This window comes from Manacus candei, unplaced genomic scaffold (assembly GCF_025592945.1).
Source record: "Manacus candei isolate 608988 ecotype Guabito, Panama unplaced genomic scaffold, ASM2559294v1 h1tg000078l, whole genome shotgun sequence".
NCBI lineage: Eukaryota > Metazoa > Chordata > Aves > Passeriformes > Pipridae > Manacus > Manacus candei.
Window position 1 is genome coordinate 505,983 of NW_026138126.1, and position 25,037 is coordinate 531,019.

Sequence of the window (25,037 nt, forward strand, 5' to 3'; positions counted from 1 at the left end):
CCTTCCCCGCCCCCGCGCCGTACTCCCCAACCACCACCACCACCCATCCACAGACAGTCGCTTTCGCCGGAGCTGCAGGGGTGGGGGAATGGGAGGAATGGGGGGAGGAGGAGGGGGATTTTGGGATAGCTCCGCCGGCAAGGGATGAAGCAACATACCGAGAAGGTACAATTGATAGGTGGGCTTTATGCAGAGAAGAGGCATTGCGTACTGGGGACTTACAAGTTATACAAGCATGTCCAGTAATTATCGGTCCACGTCAAAGCCGCAGGTTCCAACCATTACCACATGAACTAACCAAAGAACTAAGACAGTTAATGAGAGAAACTGGTGTATCATCCCCTAACACGCTTGCATTTTTAGAGTCACTAAGTTCCACATACATCTTCATGCCTCATGACTGGAGAACCTTGTTACAAATAAGCCTTTCTAACACACAATACAATGTATTGCTGAACGATTTTAGAGAAATCTGTTCTGCTTATGCTAATGACCCACAAGCAGGGGTATCAGCACACCAACTCACAGGGGATGGGAACTATCGTTCCATAGATGCTCAAACCGGTTACAATAGAGAGGTATACGAGGTAATAGCAAAACATGCCATGCGGGCAATAAGAAAATTACCTACATCAGACAGAGATGCAAACTTGTCATTCACCAAAATAATACAGGGCCCAACAGAACCTTACACAAAATTCCTAGATCGGCTGCAATCTGCTCTGGATAGGCAGATTGAAAATGAGGAAGCCAGGGAAATCCTTAGTAGAAGACTGGCTTTCGAAAATGCTAATGTGGATTGTAAAAGAGTTCTGCAAACCCTTCCTAAGAGGGAAACTTGCAGTATCTCAGAATTAGTTCGTGCCTGCCAAGAGGTGGGTTCTTTAACACATCAATCAGATTTGCTAGCAGTAGCACTGAGTACTCAGTTAAGGACACAGCAGGGGGCCAGACCCAAAGATGGTTGTTTCATTTGTGGGGCCCCTGACCATTTCCAAAGGGACTGCCCTCAGAAACCTCTAGCATTGGCACCTCGAAAGCAACCCAAAGCAAGGAGGATGCCAAAAAACTGGAGGCGAGGGGCGCTGTCGCACGCCCCGGTACAGCAATCACATGCGACACAGGGGAACAGGCTGGCGATTTGTGCCCCCCCAGGTCAGCCAGCGCTCTGTGCCCCTGCACCCCAGCCAGCGATCTGTGCCCCGCCACATCAGCCAGCGCTGGGCTGGACTTATCCAACAGGGACACAGTCCTCATAACTTCCACTGAGGTGGTGCTAATCCCGACTGGACATCGGGGTCCCCTTAATCCAGGGGTACATGCACTGCTGATTGGAAGGTCCTCTACCACCAGAATGGGTTTGTTTGTGCTACCAGGTGTAATAGACTCGGATTCTCATAGCGAGATTCTGATAATGGCATGGACCCCTTCACCCCCCTGCTTCATCCCGAAAGGACAGAAGCTTGCTCAGTTAATCCCCTTCTACAGTACGTTGCCTGCAGGGGAGGGGGGGAGAGAGCGGGGTTCAGGGGCCTTTGGCAGCACGGGACAACCACAAGTTTACTGGGCAGCAGCCATCACAGCAGCACAACAGCTCATGACGTGCCAGGTTAATGGGCACCGATTTACAGGCCTTTTGGATTCGGGAGCCGATGTTTCCATCATAAAGGACTCCGAATGGCCACTTGACTGGCCTACTGTTTGCCCAGCTGCAACCATTCAAGGGGTGGGAGGTACACAAAGACCCAGACAGAGTGCTCAAGTACTCACTGTCTTGGGACCAGAGGGGCAAGTAGCAAAGGTAGCTCCATTCATAGCCCCGATCCCTTGCTCTCTGTGGGGACGGTGATATACTTTCCCAGTTTGGCACAGTAATGCAAATTCCTCCTGCAAGCAACCAGGTTTTTCAATAGGGGCCATTGGTCAGCCGTCCCAAGCACCGATTAAGCTGGTCTGGAAAAGTGACCAGCCGGTCTGGGTAGACCAATGGCCCATGAAAAAAGAAAGGCTTGAACATTTAAAGATGTTTGTAGAGGAACAATTGGAAGCAGGACACATTGTGCCAACAAATAGTCCCTGCAACACTCCTGTATTTTGCATTCCCAAAAAAACTGGCAAATGGAGGATGATTCAGGATCTCAGAGCAGTAAACGCAGTCATTGAGTCTATGGGGGCATTGCAACCAGGATTACCCTCATCTGCTATGCTCCCAGCGAACTGGCCTCTGACAATAATTGATTTAAAGGACTGCTTTTTCACCATATTCCTGCACCCCGAGGATGCCCCAAGGTTTGCATTTTCTATTCCAGCATTAAACAACTCACAGCCTATGCAAAGGTATCACTGGGTTGTTCTCCCTCAGGGGATGAAGAACAGTCCAACCATATGCCAAACAGTAGTTGCAAATGCTATTCAACCCGTCAGAAAACGTTTTCCCTCTGCAATAATCTACCAATACATGGATGATATTTTAATAAGCATGGCCACAGAAAATGAACTGCAAATTGTTGTTACTGCTTTAACTGATGCTGTCCAAGAAGCAGGCTTACAGGTTGCAGAAGAGAAAATCCAGCGATCGCAACCCTGGAGCTATCTTGGACGGAGAATCACGCAACAACAGATTTCCCCACAGCCGCTGCAGCTCGAGGTAAAAGACACTTTAACCTTACATGAGTTGCAAAAACTCCTGGGAGCTATTAATTGGTTAAGGCCTGTTCTAGGCTTAACCACAGAGGAGCTACACCCTCTCTTTGTGTTACTAAAGGGGGACTCTGATCTGACGTCTAATAGGGCTCTGACAGCAGAGGCCAAACAGGCGTTAGACATCTATGCCAAGGCGATCGAATCTAGGCAGAGCAGAAGGAGAGATCCTGAACTGCAAATCTGCCTGGCCTTAATTCCCAGCAGGTACCAGCCATTTGCAGTCTTATTCCAGTGGGACCAGACTGAAAAGGACCCACTGCTGGTTCTAGAATGGCTATTTCTGCCCCACACCCCACCTAAAACTGTATGGACAATTAATGAAATGTTTGCTAAGCTTGTTATTAAAGGCAGAGTTCGATTACAGGAACTAGATGGAAGGGATCCAGCGGTCATCTACATTCCAGCCACGAAGGACAATTTAGCTTGGATGCTAGCTGAGGACACCAAGTTCCAGGCTACCTTAGCAGGTTTTGATGGTAACATTTCAGTTAATCTCCCTAAGCACAAACTTTGGGCAGAAATCGGTAATTTGCCTTTAAGAACCACGACTAGATGCAGAAGTGAGCCAGTAAAAGGCCTCACAGTTTTTACAGATGCATCTGGGCGATCACAGAAAGCTGCAGTGACTTGGATAAATCCTGATACCGGACAATGGGAACAAAAAGTACAGACCATGAACCAATGCTCTGTGCAGGTTCTGGAACTGGCTGCCATTTGTATTGCCTTGGAAAAGTTTTCTGAACAACTTGTTAATATTGTCACTGATTCTTGTTATGCTGCAGGGCTAGTTTCACGTCTAGAATGTTCATTTCTTCGGGATGTTTCTAACCCTCATTTGTTGTTTGAAATGCATTGTATTTGGTTCCTTGTCAATCACAGAAGGTTTGATTTTTATATAATGCACATCAGGTCTCACACTGACATGCCAGGGCCAATAGTTGAAGGGAACCGAGAAGCTGACAAAGCAGCAATGTTCAACACAGTACCTAGGACCCTTGAGCAAGCAAAATTGTCCCATTCATTTTTCCACCAGAATGCACGCTCTCTAAAGAGACAATTCAAAATTACTATCAATCAGGCCCGAGATATCATATTGACTTGTCCAGACTGTCAAAAAATTACCCTCATGCCATCTCAGGAAGGTGTTAACCCCAGAGGGTTAATATCCAATCAGATATGGCAAACAGATGTTACACACATCCCAGAATTTGGCCCCTTGAAATATGTACATGTAACTGTAGACACACATTCACAGTACATCACTGCTACAGCACACACAGGTGAGAAAGCCAAGGATGTAATAAGACACTGGCTAAGCTGTTTTGCTACCCTTGGCACTCCACAACAGATTAAGACCGATAACGGACCAGCATACGTCTCTGAAAAGGTAAGGAATTTCCTATCAGAATGGGGAATTTCACATATTACAGGAATTCCACACTCACCTACGGGACAAGCAATTGTAGAAAGGGCACACCGCACACTGAAAGAGATGCTAATAAAACAAAGAGGGGGGGAGAAGCTATACAGTCCACAAGAACGTTTGTGGAAAGCCACATATGTTATCATTTTTTTAAATTGTGACAGTGCTGAAAGAAGCAGATATGAGAAGCAGCACAAATCTCAGGCGTTTGCCTCTCCCAGGCCATTAGTCATGGTAAAAGATTTGATCTCAGGACAATGGACAGGACCTTTAGATCTTCTGACTTGGGGGAGAGGTTACGCTTGTGTGGCAACAGGAAAAGAACTGAAGTGGATTCCCTCCAGGTGTGTAAAGCCCTATTTGGATACACAATCACAGCTGCAGGAACCAGATAACTCAGGAGTTTAAAAACAGTTATGTTATGTTTCAGTTTATATTAATGACCAATGTGGTGACAAGCAAACTGCAAATATTGGTGTGTGTATGTGTATGCGTGAATGATGACGGCCGTCGTGTGTGAGATGAGTGAATGAATAAGAGAGCTGTGTGACTGGAAAACATAAAAACACAGAATACCTCACAAGACCACATTACCTACACCACAAGGTCACCTTGAAAGAATTGAGTTTTGATATGCTTACCCTGTTTCTTGAATAAAGTTTGAAATCCCCAGTTATTAAAAAACCCTCAGATTAATAAAAGTTATAGTTTACACACAGTTGGGCTAAAGGCCCCAAGTTAATAATTATCCAAGTTGCACTACCCTAAAGGAATATAAGGTTTTAAAAGGTTTATATTAGAGTTAAGAAGCTAAGCGAAGCAATGCGCTGGGTCGCTGCGAAGCTTGGTAGTTTACAATGTTCTGGTTGTTTGCACTGTTTTTTGCACTGCTTTTTGTGACTTCTTTAAGATATTAGAGAGAGGGGATATGTGGGAGGCGTGTCTGGATGCACAGGGGATGTGCCAGGGCGATGGGCCCGAGGGGACATGCGCAGTCACATATAACTCTATTGGCTGAAGAAGTCACATGGTACGCAGGGATTTAAGAGTGGGAATTTTGAATAAACTTCTCTTTGTCTCACCACCGCACGAGGAGCATCATTCATTCCTTGTTATACAAGGGTCGCCTGCTGCTGTTGGACATGAGCTTCCTCCAGGCATCAGGAAATGTCCAAGGAGGAAAAGGCAGTGAAAACTTTGGGACAGGTTTCCTAGATCAAACCCATGAATTCCTCTGAGCATCTACCCTCATCCCAAGTATCTGCAGTCACACATATATAGATTCTGGACTGTAGAAGACAGGCTTAGCATGACTTTAAGATGATTTCTTCTCAATTTTTTGATTTATTTTTCTACTGCCAGGTCTGAGAGGGGCATCGTGGAACCAAAGGAACCCTGAGACATTTCAGAATCCCACATGTGTTGGGTCTGTCTGAGCTGGAGTTCATTTTCTCACTGCAGGCGTCACAGTGCTGTGCTTTGCATTGGGAGCTACACAGGGGTTAATCACACCAGTGCTTTGGCAACTGCTGAGCAGGGCTGGTGCAGCATCTGCATTGTCATCTTCGTCCCCTGAATCGGGGGCAAGATCATGGGAGGCGATACAGACAGGTCAGTTGAGCCAAATGGACCAAAGGGACATTGCAGAATATATGGCGTCAGCTCAGCTACAAGAACTCAGGAAAGGAACAGGAAAGGGGGAAAATCCATTTTTTTACAATACATACCTTCTGAGCGGCTTCTCTGTGTGGTGAAGCCCTGCTTCCCATGAAGTGGCCAGGAGGTAGAGAGAAAATCTTTTTATTTCTCATCTATCGCACACCTAGGATGAATAACTATTATTCTCAACTATAACCCAAATCTGACTTTAATTACATTCTATCTATATACTGTAACAACTTCCGCCATCTTCTTCATCCTTAACACAACCAATACCCTAAAACTATCCACTGTTATATCCACATGAACCAAAATTCCATCACTAACCACAATCCTTATGCTCACTCTCCTCTCCCTTGCAGGTCTTCCTCCCCTAACGGGATTCCTACCCAAATGGTTAATTATTCAAGAGCTCACAAAACAAGAACTAACAGTAGTAGCCACAGCTATTACCCTACTCTCTTTACTTGGACTTTTCTTCTACCTACGACTGGCCTACTGTGCAACCATCACACTACCCCCAAACTTCACTAACTACATAAAACAATGACAAACTAACAAACCAACTAACACCCTAACCACAACCTTTACCTCCTTATCAATTATACTCCTACCACTATCTCCCATAGTACTCGCAATCCCTTAGAAACTTAGGTTATTTAAACCGAAGGCCTTCAAAGCCTTAAACAAGGGCTAATCCCTCTTAGTTTCTGTTAAGGTACACAGGATACTAACCTGCATCTCCTGAATGCAACTCAGATGCTTTAATTAAGCTAGAACCTCCCCCTAGACAGATGGGCTTTGATCCCATAAAATTTTAGTTAACAGCTAAATGCCCCAACCAACAGGCTTCTGTCTACTAGATCCCGGCGCATGTTTAATGCACATCAATGAGCTTGCAACTCAACATGAACTTCACTACAGAATCGATAAGAAGAGGAATCAAACCTCTGTAAAAAGGACTACAGCCTAACGCTTCTACACTCAACCATCTTACCTATGACTTTCATCAACCGTTGACTATTTTCCACTAACCACAAAGATATCGGCACACTTTACCTTATTTTTGGCGCATGAGCTGGTATAATCGGCACAGCCCTTAGTCTCCTCATTCGAGCAGAACTAGGACAACCAGGCACCCTTTTAGGTGATGACCAAATTTACAATGTAATCATCACCGCACATGCCTTCGTTATAATTTTCTTTATAGTAATGCCTATTATAATCGGAGGGTTTGGTAACTGATTAGTACCATTAATAATTGGTGCCCCCAACATAGCATTTCCACGAATAAATAACATGAGCTTCTGATTACTTCCTCCATCCTTCCTACTTCTTCTAGCATCTTCTACAGTAGAAGCCGGGGCCGGAACAGGATGAATAGTATACCCACCCCTAGCCGGAAATCTAGCCCACGCCGGTGCATCAGTAGACCTTGCCATCTTCTCCCTTCACCTGGCAGGTGTCTCATCCATCCTTGGGGCAATCAACTTTATCACCACAGTAATCAATATAAAACCACCTGCTCTCTCACAATACCAAACCCCTCTATTCATTTGATCCGTCCTAATTACTGCAGTTCTACTTCTCCTCTCCCTACCAGTCCTCGCTGCTGGCATTACAATGCTTCTAACAGATCGAAACCTAAACACTACATTCTTTGACCCTGCAGGAGGTGGAGACCCAATTTTATATCAACACTTATTCTGGTTTTTTGGCCATCCAGAAGTCTACATCCTTATCCTACCAGGATTCGGAATTATTTCCCATGTTGTAGCCTACTACGCCGGTAAAAAAGAACCCTTTGGCTACATAGGCATAGTCTGAGCCATATTATCCATTGGTTTCTTGGGCTTTATTGTATGAGCTCACCACATATTCACAGTTGGAATGGACGTAGATACCCGAGCTTACTTCACATCCGCCACCATAATTATTGCAATCCCCACTGGCATTAAAGTCTTCAGCTGACTAGCAACCCTACACGGTGGAACAATCAAATGAGACCCGCCCATACTATGAGCCCTAGGCTTTATTTTCCTCTTCACCATTGGTGGACTAACAGGCATCGTTCTTGCCAACTCCTCCCTAGACATCGCCCTGCACGACACCTACTACATAGTTGCACATTTCCACTATGTATTATCTATGGGGGCAGTATTCGCCATTTTTACTGGCTTCACACATTGATTCCCACTGTTCACTGGCTACACCCTTCACTCTACATGAGCTAAAGCCCACTTTGGAGTAATATTCTTTGGGGTCAACCTAACATTCTTCCCACAACATTTCCTAGGCCTAGCTGGTATACCACGACGATACTCAGACTACCCAGATGCTTATACCCTATGAAACACCCTATCCTCCATCGGCTCCCTCATCTCCATAGTAGCTGTAATTATACTAATGTTCATTATCTGAGAAACCTTCGCATCCAAACGGAAAGTAGTGCAACCAGAACTTACCTCCACAAACATTGAATGAATTCACGGCTGCCCTCCTCCCTACCATACCTTTGAAGAACCAGCTTTTGTCCAAGTACAAGAAAGGAAGGAATCGAACCCTCATAAGCTGGTTTCAAGCCAACCGCATCAAACCACTCATGCTTCTTTCTTATGGGTTGTTAGTAAAATCAAGACTAAATCACAGGTGAAAACCCAGTACATCCCATCCCAACTCCATGGCCAACCACTCTCAATTTGGTTTTCAAGACGCTTCATCCCCTATTATAGAAGAACTTATTGAATTTCACGACCACGCCCTAATAGTCGCACTAGCCATTTGTAGCCTAGTCCTGTATTTACTAGCTCTTATACTTATAGAAAAACTATCCTCCAACACCGTCGACGCACAAGAAGTAGAACTTGTCTGAACAATCTTACCCGCCATTGTCCTAATTATACTAGCCCTCCCATCCCTTCAAATCCTCTACATGATAGACGAAATCGATGAACCTGACCTCACCCTCAAAGCTATTGGCCCCCAATGATACTGATCCTACGAATATACAGACTTTAAAGATTTATCTTTTGACTCTTACATACTACCAACTATGGATCTACCACTTGGTCATTTCCGCCTCCTAGAAGTTGATAACTGCATCGTCATTCCAATAGAATCCCCGATTCGAATTATTGTTACAACTGATGACGTTCTCCACTCCTGAGCTGTTCCTAGCCTTGGTGTAAAAACCGATGCAATTCCAGGACGACTGAACCAAACTTCCTTTATCACAACCCGTCCTGGAATCTTCTACGGTCAGTGCTCAGAAATCTGTGGAGCCAACCACAGCTTCATACCTATCGTAGTAGAATCAGCCCCTCTAACACACTTCGAAAACTGATCTTCACTTCTAACATCCTAATCATTAAGAAGCTATGAACCAGCACTAGCCTTTTAAGCTAGAGAAAGAGGATTATTCACCCTCCTTAATGACATGCCCCAACTAAACCCCGCACCTTGACTTTTTATCATACTAACTTCATGATTCACTTTTTCTCTTATCCTTCAACCTAAACTCTTACTATTTACCCCAACTAACTCACCCTCCAACAAAACACTACCCACTATAAAAACCCATTCCTGAAACTGACCATGAACCTAAGCTTCTTTGATCAATTCATAAACCCAACCCTCCTCGGAATCCCCCTTATCCTCATCTCACTGTTATTCCCAACCCTATTACTTCCTTCTCCTGGCAATCGATGAGTTACAAATCGTCTTTCAACTCTTCAACTCTGATTTCTCCATTTAATCACAAAACAACTAATAACCCCATTAAACAAAAAAGGCCATAAATGAGCCCTAATCCTATCATCACTCATAATTATACTTCTAACAATTAACCTATTAGGCCTCCTACCTTACACATTCACACTTACTACCCAACTATCAATAAACCTAGCCCTCGCCTTCCCTCTATGACTTGCCACCCTGCTAACAGGCCTTACGAAACCAACCTTCAGCTTCCCTTGGACACCTCCTACCAGAAGGAACCCCAACGCCTCTAATTCTTGCCCTCATCATGATTGAAACAACAAGCCTTCTCATTCGCCCTTTAGCCTTAGGAGTTCGCCTCACAGCCAACCTCACAGCAGGACACCTACTCATCCAACTCATTTCAACAGCCACTACCATCCTCCTTATACCTACCGTGTCCCTTCTAACAATTCTACTCCTCTTAACAATTCTAGAAGTGGCCGTGGCAATAATCCAAGCGTATGTCTTTGTACTTCTTCTAAGCCTTTACTTACAAGAAAACATTTAACCCTTAATGACACACCAAGCCCACTCATTTCACATAGTAGACCCAAGCCCTTGACCCATTTTTGGAGCAGCAGCCGCCCTCCTCACTACCTCTGGGTTAACCATATGATTTCACCACAACTCTATCCAACTCTTACTCCTAGGCCTACTCTCTATAATCCTAGTGATACTCCAATGATGACGTGACATCGTACAAGAAAGCACGTTCCAAGGCCACCATACCCCTACAGTCCAAAAGGGCTTACGTTACGGAATAATTTTATTTATTACATCCAAAGCATTCTTCTTCCTAGGATTCTTCTGAGCATTCTTCCACTCCAGCTTAGTCCCCACTCCAGAACTCGGAGGACAATGACCTCCTATAGGAATCAAACCTCTCAATCCAATAGAAGTCCCCCTACTAAACACTGCTATCCTCCTAGCCTCAGGAGTCACTGTCACATGAGCACATCACAGCATTACAGAGGGCAATCGGAACCAAGCTACCCAAGCCCTACTTATAACCGTCCTATTAGGATTCTACTTTACAGCACTTCAAGCAATAGAATATTATGAAGCTCCATTCTCAATTGCCGATGGAGTCTATGGATCAACCTTTTTCGTCGCCACAGGATTTCATGGTCTCCACGTAATCATTGGATCCTCCTTCCTCTTGATTTGCCTCCTCCGCCTCGTAAAATTCCACTTCACATCCAACCACCACTTTGGCTTTGAAGCAGCGGCCTGATACTGACATTTTGTTGACATTATCTGACTGTTCCTCTACATAACAATCCATTGATGAGGATCTTGCCCTTCTAGTATATTAATTACAATTGACTTCCAATCTCTAAAATCTGGATCAAAACCAGAGAAAGGCAATTAACATCATCCTCTTTATATTCACAATTTCTCTATCACTATGTATTATCTTCACTAAACCTTTGATTAGCTCAAATAAATCCAGATTCAGAAAAATTATCCCCATACGAATGTGGCTTTGACCCACTGGGCTCTGCCCGCCTCCCATTTTCAATCCGATTCTTCCTTGTCGCAATCTTATTCCTCTTGTTCGACCTAGAAATTGCCCTCCTACTGCCCCTCCCATGGGCTACTCAACTCCTCTCCCCCCTCACTACCTTAACATGAACCTCCACAGTCATTCTCCTCCTCGCACTAGGGCTAATTTATGAATGAATTCAAGGGGGCTTAGAATGAGCAGAATAACTTCAGAAAGTTAGTCTAGCAAAGACAGTTGATTTCGGCTCAACAAACCACAGTCCTACCCCGTGACTTTCTCAATGACCTTTCTGCATTTAAGCTTCTACTCTGCCTTCACCCAAAGTAGTCTAGGACTAGCCTTTCACCGAATACACCTAATTTCTGCCCTGCTATGCTTAGAAAGCATAATACTATCAATATACATTGCCCTCTCCATATGACCTATTCAAACCCAAACAACATCCCCCACCTTAATGCCCATTCTTATGTTAGCATTCTCAGCCTGTGAAGCAGGCACCGGTCTAGCAGTCCTAGTAGCTTCCACCCGAACTCACGGATCGGATCATTTACACAATCTAAACCTTCTACAATGTTAAAAATTATTCTCCCCACAGTCATATTACTCCCCATGACCCTCTTATCTCCTCCAAAATTCCTATGACTCAATGTCACCTCGCACAGCCTCTTAATTGCAACCGCTAGCTTACAATGACTTCCTTCAACCTATTACCCTAGCAAAAGCCTATCACCATGACTTGGAACTGATCAAATTTCATCCCCCTTATTAGTTCTATCTTGTTGACTTCTACCTCTTATAATCCTGGCAAGCCAAAATCACCTTCAACAAGAACCTCCCACACGAAAATATATTTTTACCATAACCATAATCCTCACCCAACCATTCATTATCTTGGCCTTCTCAGCCTTAAACCTGATATTATTTTATATCGCATTCGAAGCTACCCTAATCCCTACCCTAATTCTAATCACACAATGGGGTAGCCAACCAGAATGTTTAAGTGCTGGAATCTACCTCTTATTTTATACACTAATTAGTTCTCTTCCCCTATTAGTAGTGATCCTCTATCTTCACACCCAAACAGGAACTATACACATCACTATAATAAAACTTTCACACTCATCTCTTACAAACTCCTGAACAGGCCTCATATCAAGTCTAGCCCTATTGCTCGCTTTCATAGTGAAAGCTCCCCTTTACGGACTACACCTATGACTCCCAAAAGCCCACGTAGAGGCACCAATCGCAGGATCCATACTTCTCGCTGCACTCCTCCTCAAACTTGGGGGATACGGCATTATGCGTACCTCAATAATTACAAACTCCCTATTAGACTACCTCTACTACCCATTTTTAACCCTAGCCTTATGAGGGGCACTAATAACAAGCTCCATCTCCCTACGCCAAATCGACCTTAAGTCATTAATCGCCTACTCCTCAGTTAGCCACATAGGTCTAGTCATTGCCGCAACAATACTCCAAACCCACTGATCCTTTTCAGGGGCCATAATCCTAATGATTTCACATGGACTCACCTCTTCCATACTATTTTGCCTAGCTAATACAAACTAGGAACGCATACATAGTCGTACTCTCCTTCTAACACGAGGCCTACAACCCCTTTTACCTCTAACAGGAATCTGATGGCTCCTAGCCAACCTAACAAACATAGCCCTTCCTCCTACCACTAACCTGATAGCTGAATTAACTATCATAATTGCACTCTTCAACTGATCTACCTTCACCATTATCCTAACCGGAGCCGCAACTCTACTAACTGCAGCCTATACCCTCTACATACTCCTTATAACCCAACGAGGTCCAACTCCAACCTATATTACAACCACCCAAAATTCAAATACACGAGAACATCTCCTTACAACACTTCATATCCTACCCTCCCTCCTCCTCATCCTAAAACCAGAGCTAATCTCAGGAATTCCCACATGCAAGCATAGTTTTAAACCAAGAACTGCTAACTCTTGCATCTGAGCCTAAGACCTCAGCCCCCTTACTTTTAAAGGATAATAGCAATCCACTGGTCTTAGGAGCCATTCATCTTGGTGCAAGTCCAAGTAAAAGTAATGGACTTCCCATTAATCCTCAACACCTCTATATTCTTGACCCTGGCTACCCTCTCTATACCCATCCTACTCCCCCTCCTATCCAAAAACTACCTAAACTCTCCAACAACCATCATACACACTGTTAAAACTTCCTTCATAGTTAGTTTAATTCCCATAATCCTCTCCATCTACTTAAATATGGAAAATACCACTTTCTATTGAGAATGAAAATTTATTGCCAACTTCAAAATCCCTTTTAGCCTTAAAATAGACCAATACTCCTTAACGTTTTTTCCTATTGCACTATTCGTAACATGATCTATTCTTCAATTTACAACATGATATATAGCCTCAGAACCCCACACCACAAAATTCTCTCTTTACCTTCTAATCTTTCTCATTGCAATACTCATCCTAATCATCGCTAATAACATATTCCTCTTATTTATCGGCTGAGAGGGAGTCGGAAATATATCCTTCCTCCTGATTGGATGGTGACACGGTCGAGCAGAAGCCAACACCGCTGCACTTCAAGCCATACTTTACAACCATACTGGGGATATTGGACTAATCCTCTGCATAGCATGACTAGCATCCTCAATAAACACTTGAGAAATTCAACAGCAATCCTCCCCAAACCAAATATCCCTTCTCCCTCTCTTAGGGCTCATCCTAGCCGCCACAGGTAAATCTGCCCAATTTGGCCTGCATCCATGACTCCCAGCAGCTATAGAAGGGCCAACCCCTGTATCTGCCCTACTCCATTCCAGCACAATAGTAGTTGCCGGAATCTTTCTACTTATTCGCACTCACCACATATTATGTAACAACCAAATTGCCCTAACTATGTGCCTTTGTATAGGTGCCCTATCCACCCTATTTGCCGCTACATGCGCTCTTACCCAAAACGACATCAAAAAAATTATTGCTTTCTCTACATCCAGCCAACTAGGACTAATAATAGTCACTATTGGCCTAAATCTACCTCAACTAGCCTTCCTACACATCTCTACGCATGCATTCTTTAAAGCCATACTCTTCCTTTGCTCTGGGTCTATCATTCACAGCCTTAACGGTGAACAAGACATTCGAAAAATAGGAGGATTACAGAAACTACTCCCTACAACTACCTCATGCCTGACAATCGGAAATTTAGCTCTCATAGGAACACCATTTTTAGCAGGGTTTTACTCAAAAGATCTCATTATCCAAAGTCTTAACACCTCCTATCTAAACACCTGAGCACTCCTCCTAACCCTCGTAGCTACAGCTTTTACTGCAACTTACAGCCTACCTATAGCCCTACTAGTACAAACTGACTACACCCGGATTCCCTCCATTACTCCCATCAATGAAAACAACCCAGCAGTCACAAACCAAATTACTCGTCTCGCTCTCAGAAGTATTATAGCTGGTCTATTAATTACCTCTTATATCTCCCCTACAAAAACCCCTCCTATAACCATACCACTGGTCAGAAAAACCACTGCTATCATTATTACAACATTAGGCATCATTCTGGCATTAGAACTATCAAAACTCACACATACCTTCTCTGCCCCCAAACAAAATATCACTATAAACTTCTCCAGCACTCTAGGATATTTTAACCCCCTTATACACCGCCTCAGCTCTACTAAACTCCTAAACAACGGCCAGAACATTGCATCCCATTTAATCGACCTATCCTGATATAAAAAAATAGGCCCAGAAGGACTAGCGACCCTTCAACTCAAAGTATCCAAAATTTCAACTACTCTACACTCCGGACTAATCAAAACCTATCTAGGATCCTTCGCTCTATCTATCTATCTTAATTATAATCTTATTTACACAGAACTAAGAATTAATGGCCCCTAACTTACGAAAACATCACCCCCTTCTAAAAATAATCAACAATTCTTTAATTGACCTCCCAACACCACCAAACATTTCCGCCTGATGAAACTTTGGATCTCTTCTTGGCATCTGTCTAACAATCCAAATCACCACTGGCCTCCTACTAGCAATACATTATACAGGATATCACCCTGGCATTCACGTCCGTCTCCCATACATGCCGAAATGTTCAATTCGGCTGACTAATCCGAAACCTCCATGCAAACGGCGCCTCCTTCTTCTTCATATGCATTTACCTACACATTGGATGAGGATTCTACTATGGTTCCTACCTATATAAAGAAACCTGAAACACAGGAGTTATTCTCCTCTTAACTCTAATAGCAACTGCCTTCGTAGGATATGTCCTCCCATGAGGCCAAATATCATTCTGAGGTGCTACAGTAATTACTAACCTATTCTCAGCAATTCCTTACATTGGCCAAACACTTGTAGAATGAGCTTGAGGAGGATTCTCAGTTGACAACCCTACACTTACCCGGTTCTTTGCCCTCCACTTCCTCCTCCCATTCTTAATTGCAGGTCTCACCCTCATCCACTTAACTTTCTTACACAAAACAGGCTCAAACAACCCCCTAGGTATTTATTCAGACTGCGACAAAATCCCATTCCACCCCTATTTCTCAATAAAAGATATTCTAGGCCTTTTGTTCCTCCTCATTCCTCTAATAACACTTGCCATATTCTCACCCAACCTCTTAGGAGATCCAGAAAATTTTACACCTGCAAACCCATTAGTAACACCTCCCCACATTAAACCTGAGTAGTACTTCCTATTTGCATATGCCATCCTACGATCAATCCCCAACAAATTAGGAGGAGTCCTAGCCCTAGCCGCCTCCGTCTTAATTCTATTTCTAGCCCCATTCCTCCACATATCAAAGCAACGAACTATAACCTTCCGACCTCTCTCCCAACTTCTATTCTGAATCCTAGTAACAAATCTTTTAATCCTTACATGAATCGGTAGCCAACCAGTCGAACATCCATTTATTATCATTGGACAACTCGCCTCAACTACCTACTTCACAATCATTCTCATCTTATTCCCCATTACTAGTCTCCTAGAAAATAAGATACTCAACCTCTAACCACTCTAATAGTTTATAAAAAACGTTGGTCTTGTAAACCAAAGACTGAAGGCCGCCCCTTCTTAGAGTTTTCCAAAAAATATCCAAGCACCCCCCAACTTTCCAATCAACACGTACATCAAGGGGAGGGGTCTCCCCCTCCCCCCATACCCTACGGTATGTATTACTTTGCATAGCATCCTCCACCACATTAGACATAACATGCATGTAGGAAAATCTGACATACTATTATTGCAAAAACCATCCAAATTTCCATACTATCTCCCATACAATCCAAAACTTGTCATTCACAGATCTAGGCACATTCCCACACAAGGACATAATATGTCATGTTCTAGGAATAATCCCGCCAAACGAACTAAAACCTAAGGCTGCTAATTTTCGCATAAAATCCTTCTCAATACGAGGAACGTCACAGAACCTAAAATCCATGGTCCATGGACCACTCACCACTTAACCTTGCTCTATGTACCAACCAAGAAGTGCTGGGTTATTTATTAGTCGTACTCCTCACGAGAAACCAGCAACCCGGCGTTAGTAATGTTTATCATGTCCAGCTTCAGGTGTATTCTTTCCCTTTCCACCAATAACCCACTCTCATAACTTGCTCTTTGTCGCCTCTGGTTCCTCGGTCAGGGCCATAACTTGCTTAATTTTCCTAAACTTGCGCTCCGTTACTAATGGTTGGGGATGTTCGGCCAACCTGGACCTCGTGATCGCGGCATTTTCTCTCTTCTAAACTTTTGGGGGTTTTTTTTGGGGTAGATCTCAATAAGCCCTTCAGAGTGCTCTGCCAGGGGGCTCCCACATATGGTTGACATGTACCCCTTATGGTCGGCGAGCGGTTTTCTCACTTTCGCGTGAAAATTAATGATATGGTTTCAAGTGTTATTCGGTCTCATACTGTTGCACTGATGCACTGTCACGTGCTGTTGGCTTGGTTTTTCCATTACGTCTGTCATCAAGTTGCAATTTAATTAATGTACGCCAGACATATTTTTTGTCGTCAATTTCACAAAAAATGACAAAAATTTTGTCATTTTTTGCAATGATCTAGGGACTTTCCCTCTATTCATCATTAATTTTTGTTTTTAAATTTTTTAACAAAAATTTCAAATTTTACAAACTTTCCATTCTCCTAATTTTCCAATTAAGACATTTGCATCATCAATTTGTTAAATTTTTTTAACACACTTTAATCTACCCCATCATTTCCTTTCGTCATTCATTTGTTCATTTGTTTGTTTACACTTTAATCTACCCCATCATTTCCTTTCGTCATTCATTTCTTCATTTGTTTGTTTACACTTTAATCTACCCCATCATTTCCTTTCATCATTCATTTGTTCATTTGTTTGTTTACACTTTAACCTACCCCATCATTTCCTTTCATCATTCATTTCTTCATTTGTTTGTTTACACTTTAATCTACCCCATCATTTCCTTTCACCCTCTTACCTCCCCAATTAATCGCCCCCACTACTCTAACTAATATTCCACCCACATACACCTTTAACAGTTGGTCCCAAACTTTTTTCCAACCCTTCAGAAAAAAAGGAATCAAACCTTTATCACCAACTCCCAAAGCTGGCATTTTCATTAAACTATTCTCTGAACCACACCTCCTTAAACCACCCGAATTGCCCCACGAGACAACCCTCGTACAAGTTCTAGCACAACAAACAACGTCAGCAACAGACCCCAGCCCGCAATTAAAAATTGTCCCACCCCCCAAGAATAAAACATAGCCGCTCCCTCAAAATCCAACCGAATAGATAAAACACCCCCACTATCCACTGTGTTTATCCCTAACCACTCTAACTCAGATAGCCCTATAATAAACACCCCACCCCCCAACACTAAAACTAACCCAGCACCATACCCAACAACCTGCCAGTCCTCTCAGGTCTCAGGAAATGGATCTGCTGCCAATGAAACCGAATACACAAAACCCACTAACATCCCACCTAAATATACCAGAAATAACACTAGTGATACAAAAGACACCCCCAAACTCATTAACCATCCACACCCTACACTAGACGCCAACACTAACCCCACTACTGCATAGTATGGAGAAGGATTGGAAGCAACTGCTAGTCCTCCCAAAATAAAACTAACACTTAAAAATAGTATAAAGCACGTCATAACAATTCCTGCTTGACCTCTATCCAAGACCTTTGGCCTGAAAAACCATCGTTGTAATTTCAACTACAAGAACATAAACCTTAACAAACCCGCCCACAACACTACAATCCTGCCCCTTTCTACTCTTCTAACTTCTCAACAACACATTTTTGTTATCCACTAGAACTACTTCTCCAACCACTAAACAAATCCTAAATCAATATCAACTATTACTACAACTAAAACAAGCACAAATAATAATCACTATGCCTATAACAGCCTTAGTCCTTGCAGCTTACAATAAAGCATAACACTGAAGATGTTAAGACGGCTATTACACATACCCAAGGACAAAAAAGACTTAGTCCTAACCTTACAGTTAGTTCTTGCCAAATATATACATGCAAGTATCCGCATCCCAGTGAAAATGCCCTCAGCACCTTAAAAAGACAGCAGGAGCAGGCATCAGGCACACCACTCCAATTGTAGCCCAAAACGTCTTGCCTAGCCACACCCCCACGGGTTTTCAGCAGTAATTAATATTAAGCAATAAGTGTAAACTTGACTTAGTTAAAGTAACTTACCAGGGTTGGTAAATCTTGTGCCAGCCACCGCGGTCACACAAGAAACCCAAATTAACTTTATACGGCGTAAAGAGTGGTTTTTCATTATCACTTCAACTAAGACTGAAATGTAACCAAGCTGTTATAAGCACAAGATGCATCCAATACTCCCATAGAAATGATCTTAGCTTCATGATCAACAAAACTCCACGAAAGCCAGGACACAAACTGGGATTAGATACCCCACTATGCCTGGCCCTAAATCCCGATGCTTTCACCACTTAAGCATCCGCCTGAGAACTACGAGCACAAACGCTTAAAACTCTAAGGACTTGGTGGTGCTCCAAACCCACCTAGAGGAACCTGTTCTATAACCGAGAACCCACGATACACCCAACCATCCCTTGCCAAATCAGCCTATATACCGCCGTCGTCAGCCCACCCCTAAACTGAGGGTTTAACAGTGGGCACAACAGCAACATCCCACTAATAAGACAGGTCAAGGTATAGCTCATGAGATGGTAGAAATGGGCTACATTTTCTAGCATAGAATAACTCACGACAAGGAGTGTGAAATCACTCCTAAAAGGCGGATTTAGCAGTAAAGCAGGATAATAATGCCTCCTTTAAGTTGGCTCTGAAGCACGTACATACCACCCATCACCCTCCTCACAAGCTAGGATTAATTTTATTTATAATAAACCCCTAAGCTAGAGATGAGGCAGGTCGTAACAAGGGAAGTGTACCGGAAGGTGCACTTAGTCTACCAAGACGTAGCTATAACTAAAGCATTCAGCTTACACCTGAAAGATATCTGTTCCATATCAGATCGCCTTGAAGCCTAACTCTAACTCTTCTACCAGATTACATAGAAACTAAGTTAATACTACCCATTAAATCAAAACATTCTCTCACTCAACCTAGTCTAGGCGATAGAAAGGTAAACTCAAGACGCAATAGAGATCATGTACCGTAAGGGAAGAATGAAATAGTAATGACAAACCAAGCAATAAATAGCAAAGACCAACCCTTGTACCTTTTGCATCATGATTTAGCGAGAACTACCCAAGCAAAACGCCAATTTAAGCTTGCTTCCCCGAAACCCAAGCGAGCTACTTACGAGCAGCTATCTACTGAGCAAACCCGTCTCTGTTGCAAAAGAGTGGGAAGACTCGTTAGTAGTGGCGAAAAGCCAATCGAGCTGGGTGATAGCTGGTTGCCTATGAAATGAATCTTAGTTCCCTCTTAATTCACCTCCCAGGACTACACTCAACCCACATGAAGCGAATTAAGGGCTATTTAAAGGAGGTACAGCTCCTTTAAAAAAGAATACACTCTCCCCTAGCGGATAAATTTAATTACAGCTTAATTGTGGGCCTTCAAGCAGCCACCATTAAAGAATGCGTCAAAGCTCCTCACCTAAAAAAATCTAAACTTCCTCATGACTCCCTCTTCCCCAATAGGCCAACTTATATTAAATAAGAGAATTTATGCTAAAATAAGTAACTAGGGATCCCCTCTATGGCGCAAGCTTACATTACAACATTATTAACAATCCACAGGATATTTTTTAACCTTAACAAGACCTTATACCCAAAACTCTGTTAACCCACCTATGGAGCGCCCCCAAAGACGATTAAAATCTGTAAAAGGAACTAGGCAAATCCAAGGCCCGACTGTTTACCAAAAACATAGCCTTTAGCAAACCAAGTATTAAAGGTGAAGCCTGCCCAGTGACAATTCGTTCAACGGTCGCGGTATCCTAACCGTGCAAAGGTAGCGCAATAAATTGTCCCATAAATCGGCACTTGTATGAATGGCTTAACGAGGTCTTAGCTGTCTCCTACAGATAATCAGTGAAATTGATCTTCCCGTGCAAAAGCAGGAATAACCCCATAAGACAAGAAGACCCTGTGGAACTTTAAAATCTGCTACCACTCCCATAAACAATACTCACCCACAGGGCCTACTCCCCCGGGATTTTGCTGGTGTGCATTTTTTGGTTGGGGCGACCTTGGAGACAAACTTAACCTCCAAATATCAGACAATCCATCTTAAGCAAGAACTACCCATCAACGTGCTAATAGTAACCAGACCCAATATAATTGATTAATGAACCTAGCTACCCCAGGGATAACAGCGCAATCTCCTTCAAGAGCCCACATCGACAAGGAGGTTTACGACCTCGATGTTGGATCAGGACATCCTAGTGGTGCAACCGCTACCAAGGGTTCGTTTGTTCAACGATTAACCGTCCTACGTGATCTGAGTTCAGACCGGAGTAATCCAGGTCGGTTTCTATCTATGTTACAACTCCTTCTAGTACGAAAGGATCGAAGAAGTAAGGCCTATGCCACAAGCACGCCTTCGCACCCAGTAATGAACCCAACTAAATTACTAAGAGCTCCACCATAACCCCCTCCTAGAAAAGGACCGCTAGCGTGGCAGAGCTTGGCAAATGCAGAAGGCTTAAGCCCTTTACCCAGAGGTTCAAATCCTCTCCCTAACTCCAACACAAACCACATGACAATTCACTTAACCCTCACTTACTTTATTATATCAATATCCTATGCTCTCTCCATCCTCATCGCCGTAGCATTTCTTACCCTAGTTGAACGTAAGATTCTAAGTTATATGCAAGCCCGAAAAGGGTCTAATATTGTAGGACCATTTGGCCTCTTACAACCTATAGCAGATGGAGTAAAGCTATTCATTAAAGAACCAATTCGTCCATCAACTTCATCCCCTTACTTATTTATATCTACTCCTATCTTAGCCCTTCTCCTAGCAATTACAATCTGAACACCACTTCCCCTACCCTTTCCCCTTACTGACCTAAACCTTGGCATACTCTTCCTTCTAGCTCTATCTAGCTTGGCAGTCTACTCAATTCTATGATCAGGGTGAGCCTCTAACTCAAAATATGCCTTAATCGGCGCCCTCCGAGCAGTCGCACAAACTATCTCTTACGAACTTACCCTGGCCATTATTCTCCTATCCGTAATTATCCTTAGTGGTAACTACACCCTCAATACCCTAGCTACAACTCAAGAACCTCTCTACCTCATTTTCTCCTCCTGGCCCTTAGCAATAATATGATATATCTCCACTCTTGCCGAAACAAACCACCCTCCATTTGACCTGACAGAAAGAGGATCTGAACTAGTCTCAGGGTTCAACGTAGAATATGCTGCAGGGCCATTCGCCTTGGTTTTTCTTGCCGAATATGCTAATATTATACTAATAAATGCACTCACAACCATTCTATTCCTAAACCCCAGTTCACTTAATCTCCCTCAAGAACTCATTCCCCCTACTTTAGCTACAAAGCCCCTCCTCCTTTCCACAGGATTCTTATGAATCCGCGCCTCTTACCCTCGATTCCGATATGATCAACTCATACATTTGCTTTGAAAAAACTTCTTACCCCTAACATTAGTCTTATGCCTATGGCATACCAGCCTTCCTATCTCCTATGCAGGCCTACCCCCCTACCTAAGACACTCAAGGAAATGTGCCTGAATCCAAAAGGGTTACTATGATAAAGTAAACATAGAGGTATACCAATCCTCTCATTTCCTAATTTTAGAAAAGTAGGAATCGAACCTACACTAAAGGAATCAAAATCCTCTATACTCCCTCTATATTATTTTCTAGTAAGGTCAGCTAATTAAGCTATCGGGCCTATACCCAGAAAATGATGGTTTAACGCTACCTTAAACCCCAAACCGTAAACCCTAAAACCTAAACCCTAACCCTTGCTAACCTTAACCCTAACCCTAACCCTAACATCTCATAGCAGAGGGAGGGAGGGGCCTGATTCCTCATCAGATATATCAACATTCAAAAGCCTGTAAGCTCAGCTCTTGCCTTTTCAGGGCTTCACACCGTCAGCACTGGAGGGAGGGAGGGACCCGACTGCTCATCAGAGGTATCATGCAAGTCAAAAGCCTGAAAAGTCCCCTAGAATGCATAAATCATTAACCATTTCAGTCTCTGACAATTGGTCCACACAGTAACTGCAAGCTATGCCCAAAGCCTGTTCCCTAACCTTAGAAGAGAGACTGCAACCCTCGAGATGTTGGAGGCTCGAGGCATGGTCCGTGACACTAATCATGGCTATAACTCATAACTTCTTGGAGTATGGGGACTTCCCTCCTTCACCCCCGGCAGATCAAGGCCACCACTTCAACTGACAGACATGGAAGCATCGCTGGACCCCGTGGGCGGTGACTATATACATCTGTCCACTCTCAGCTTTTCTTTCTCTTACTCTCCCTTGCTCTTATCCTGCCTTTCTCTCCCCCATGCATTTTCTTTCCCCCCACCAAAGGTTATCTCTGTGTCACATTGTGGTATGACAGCACCCAAAGTGCTAGCATGCCTGTTGATAAAGAATTGTTAAAATAAACCTTGCCAGTATATGTTTTCAGACACCGATTATTTAGTGTCGTTTCACTTTAATCCACCCCAAGGGAATTATTAATAAAAACCTGAGTTACCCCCTCTCCCCTTTTCCTGGGGCGGGTTGCAACACCAATCAGCACTGACTCCGCCCAGTAGGCGGAGCCAGTGACGCAGAACAATCAACACGGACTCCACCTCTTGACTCCACCCAGTGGGCGGGGCCAGTGCTCTATAGAAGCAGATTACATACCGGACGGCGGTGGGTATTCTGCCAGACACGCAACAGAACAGCAACAGCAAAAGCAGAGACCCAAGAGAAAAAACAAAAGATTCTGACAGCGGTGGGCACTGAATCGGGCTTATAGCCCGAGAGGGGTTTACTGGGCACCACTGCGTTCCTGGAATGGGGTAAACCCGCGATAGTTAGATCGCGCATTGAGACAGATTCTGACTAACCCTAACCCTAACGCCAACCCTAACCCCTAACCCCTACCCTAACCCTAACCTTAACCCTAACCCGAACCCTAAAGCATTCGCTTTTTTAGGATTAGGGTCAGGGAATCGGGTTTGCGCATAGTTTGCAGTCTCTTTTTTAAGGTTAGGTTCAGAGAAAAGGGTTTGCGTATAGCTTGCAGTCTCTTTTTTAAGGTTAGGCTTAGGTAACAGGGTTTGCGCATAGTTTGCAGTCTCTTTTTTAAGGTTAGGGTTAGGGAAGAGGGTTTGCGCATAACTTGCAGTCTCGTTTTTAGGGTTAGGGTTAGGGAAAAGCGTTTGCGCATAGCTTGCATTCTCACTTTTAAGGTTAGGGTTAGGGAAAAAGGTTTGCGCATAGCTTGCAGTCTCTTGGTTAGGGTTAGGGAACAGGGTTTGCGCATAGCTCCCAGTCTCTCTTTTAATGTTGGGGTTAGGGGACAGTGCTCTATAGAAGTAGAGTACATACTGGACGGCGGTGGGTATTCTGCCAGACACGCAACTGAACAGCAACAGCAAAAGCAGAGACCCAAGAGAAAAAGCACAAGATTCTGACAGCGGTGGGCAATGAATTGGGCTTATAGCCTGAGAGGGGCTTATTGGGCACCGCTGCGTGTCCAGAATGGGCTAAAACCGCGATTGTTAGATCGCGCACTGAGACAAATTCTTCCTAACCCTAACCCTTACCCATACCCCTAACCCTAACCCTAACCCTAACACTAAACCCTAAACCAAAAGGAAACTTCCTTTGCTCTGCCTACTGGGCGGAGTCAGTGCTGATTGGTGTTACAACCCGCCCCAGGAAAAGGGGAGAGGGGGTAACTCAGGTTTTTATTAATAATTCCCTTGGGGTGGATTAAAGTGAAACGACACTAAATAATTGGTGTCTGAAAACATATACTGACAAGGTTTATTTTAACAATTCTGTATCAACAGGCATGCTAGCAGTTTGGGAGTTGGGCTATCAGTTGGGAGGCATGGCTGAAAATAGGAAAGAACAGCCCTAATTCCCAGGACAGAAAGCCTGGAAGCTTTGGCTTTGTGGTGCAGTTGGTGGGCCACACTGGGCACTCCATGGGCAGGCAGCAAGAGTTTTCTGGATCTGGGAGTCAATCTGGGGGCCTCGGAGTGTTTGAGGGGAAGTTGGGAGTGTCCTGTGGGACCAGGATGGGATTTGAGGGCTCCTGGAGGGGCTGGGACGGGTGTATACTGCGGGCATCGTCTAGTATTGATGGGGGTAATCAGTGAGCTGACTGTTTCATAATCATCCAAATTTTAACATACAATATGATTATTAGAATAAAAAGCAAAAAGGTAATATCAACAAAACAGTAACAGGGTGAAGCTCTTGGTTGAAGACTG

The 25,037-nt window shown here is 43.7% G+C and overlaps 1 long non-coding RNA gene across 1 annotated transcript in view; it reads right to left on the reverse strand.

Moving 5' to 3' along the window:
• The window catches only part of LOC127481341 (uncharacterized), a 45,274-nt gene extending 24,280 nt beyond the window's left edge, over positions 1 to 20,994 (reverse strand). The window contains exon 1 of the long non-coding RNA XR_007908196.1: positions 20,411 to 20,994. This is a non-coding gene — a long non-coding RNA (uncharacterized LOC127481341). The remainder of the gene's footprint in view (positions 1 to 20,410) is intronic.
• Between the last annotated feature and the right edge of the window lie 4,043 nt (positions 20,995 to 25,037).